The following is a 3,295-nucleotide window of genomic DNA, read 5'->3' as shown; positions in this document are numbered from 1 at the left end:
TTTGCAGGAGTGCTCCGTTTTGAACAAAATGCCTCAAATCATGAACACAGCATGCACTTTCCGAGAAATTTTGCAAGCACATTCCCATTAGGCCGAGGAAGAACTACCATTTGAACATTTTTAAATCAGCCTCATGGTGGCGCTATAACAGGCCGATTCGTGTTTTTACCTATAATTGCACCGATCTGTGTAAAACTTTGTATGCACACTCCCTAGAGGTCAAGGAAAAACCTTTGCCCTGCATTTTTCACATCTGCCTTTTATAGCGCCACCAGGAGGCCGACTTGTGTAAAACACATTTTTTTATACTACTCCTTCCAATTGTATCCAAATTTCACGCAAATCGGTACACATGATCTCTATAGTCATGTGATCACGACGGATGTGTTTGATTTTTCATACTCCATACTGATTGGCTAAGATTGACATCTAAAGTTTGCATTATTGGCTTGTTTTGAACAAAATTCTGCAAATCATGAACGCACCGTCCAATTGCGCTCAAACTTTGCACGCACATTCACACTATGTTGAGGAACAAATGCCACCCTTTTAACATTGGCCTGTTATAGCGCCACCAACAGGTCTAATTCAGCAAAACACATGTTTTTGACAAAATGCCTCAAATCATGAATGCAGTCAGTGTCCGATTGTCGTGCAAGGCCTAAGAAGAAATGGCACCCTTTTCACGTTGGCCTATTATAGCGCCACCAGGAGGCCACAGTAGCCTACCTGACCTGGCGGAGACCTGTGCTCCGAGGAGCACTTTTTCTAGTTATGCATTCATTTACATGTTCTTTATAATTATGCATTAATTTACATGTTATATAATTATGCATTAATTTACATGTTCTATAATTATGCATAAATTTACATGTTCTATAATTATGCATTCATTTATAGTTTGATAATGTCATTGTGACACTCGCTGGCACTGTAGCTGTGTAGTTTAGTTTATGTTGTTGTTGTTGTTGTTGTGCCAACCTGCTGTTTGTGTGTTGGTTGTTAGCAGAAGAAATACAAGAACACTCGTCCCAAAACACACTCACCCCCGGGTCAAATCCACCGACCTCAGACAGGTACGTAACCTCAGTAAAACTATGTCTAAACCTAACCTTATTCCTAAACGTAACCTCAGTAAAACTATGTCTAAACCTAACCTTATTCCTAACCTTAACCTCAGTAAAACTATGTCTAAACCTAACCTTATTCCTAACCTTAACCTCAGTAAAACTATGTCTAAACCTAACCTTATTCCTAACCTTAACCTCAGTAAAACTATGTCTAAACCTAACCTTATTCCTAACCTTAACCTCAGTAAAACTATGTCTAAACCTAACCTTATTCCTAAACTTAACCTCTGTAAAACTATGTCTAAACCTAACCTTATTCCCAACCCTAACCTCAGTAAAACTATGCCTAAACTTGACTTTATTCCTAAACTTAACCTCAGTAAAACTATGCCTAAACCTGACCTTATTCCTAATCTTAACCTCAGTAAAACTATGTCTAAACCTAACCTTATTCCTAACCCTAACCTCAGTAAAACTATGTCTAAACCTAACCTTATTCCTAAACTTAACCTCAGTAAAACTATGCCTAAACCTAACCTTATTCCTAACCCTAACCTCAGTAAAACTATGCCTAAACCTGACCTTATTCCTAAACTTAACCTCAGTAAAACTATGTCTAAACCTAACATTATTCCTAACCTTAACCTCAGTAAAACTATGCCTAAACCTAACCTTAACCTCAGTAAAACTATGCCTAAACCTAATCTTATTACTAACCTTAACCTCAGTAAACTATGTCTAAACCTAACCTTATTCCTAACCTTAACCTCAGTAAAACTATGTCTAAACCTAACCTTATTCCTAAACTTAACCTCAGTAAAACTATGCCTAAACCTAATCTTATTACTAACCTTAACCTCAGTAAACTATGTCTAAACCTAAACTTATTCCTAATCTTAATCCAAATATTATACTTTTACTCCACTACAATTATTGGAAAATTTGAGTTACTAGTTACGTTTATTATTATTACAAAACCTACATTAACCACTTCAGCCCTATATACATTTCGGCCATTTGAAAATAGACGATCTACAAGCTCAATACAATATTAAGGGGTCCTTGGGGTTGGGGGGGTTCCAGGGGGTCCTCAGCAAAATGTGTTAATACAACATCACAATCATTTTAACCACTTTATCCAATTACACATTGGCTATTCAAAAAATAGCAGATCTACAAGCTCACAGCGCTGCAAGCTTGTACATCTGCTATTTATTTATTTATTGAAAATGGCAAAAATATATTTTGTTGAGGTACCTCAAAATGTTACGGTATTTTTTTTTTACTTCACTGGAGCATTTCCAATTTTCAATACTTTTACTTCTACTCCATTACAGAGGCAAATATTGTACTTTTACAACAAACAAACTAACTAACTAACTAACCAACCAACTAAACAACTAAATTAAAACACAACATAATCATTAATATTCACTCAGAAAAGGACGAGGGCTCAGTGTCGCCCTCCTGTGGTTCATCATTACCTCCACACTCTGTGCGTTAAGTTGCATTGATTGATGCAAAATGCATTAAAATGTGGATGATGGCGCCCTCTGGCGGCTGATCTACCAAGTCTATGTAATAAAGCTCTGGTTTTATTTATTGTTATTTTAGCTTCATAATAACTTGGGTTTTTATTCTTGTACAAGATTGGAGATTATTTTACACAACTGTTGGATTTATTGAAATAAAGAACAGTTTTATAACAAATGCAGGACGTTTTACTTCATTTTAGAAGCTAGCAGGCTAACAGGCTAACAGGCTAGCAGGCTAACAGGCTACCGGATGTAAACACAGTGAGTCAAGTCAAAGGTTCTGTCAAAAGCGAGTAGTCTTCTGGTCACTTCCGGAGGGTTTTCAAAATAAAATCATGCTCTGCGCGTCAAGTTATGCGTCAAAAGTCTGACGTCACGCAAGCATTTCCGCTTTTGCGCAGTTTGCTTTAGCTTTAGCTACAGTTATCTTTATTTTACCTTCATATCTATTATCAGGTGTTATGTGTTTTATTGTTGCACTATAAAGGACAGAAGGTTATGTAACTCAACTGTCGATTGCAAAAAAAATAAGTTTTACAACAAATACAGGACTTGTTTTTACATCATTTGAGAAGCTAGCTAGCTACAAGCTAGCTACATTTTAGAAGCTAGTTGGCTAGCAGGCTAACAGGCTAACAGGCTACCGGAGGTCTTTAAGATACACCACAACATTGGGATCCCCCTGTATTT

The sequence above is a fragment of the Gymnoscopelus microlampas genome (genome assembly GCF_963454915.1).
Source record: "Gymnoscopelus microlampas genome assembly, chromosome: 20".
NCBI lineage: Eukaryota > Metazoa > Chordata > Actinopteri > Myctophiformes > Myctophidae > Gymnoscopelus > Gymnoscopelus microlampas.
Note: the sequence above shows the minus strand (reverse complement) of the source record.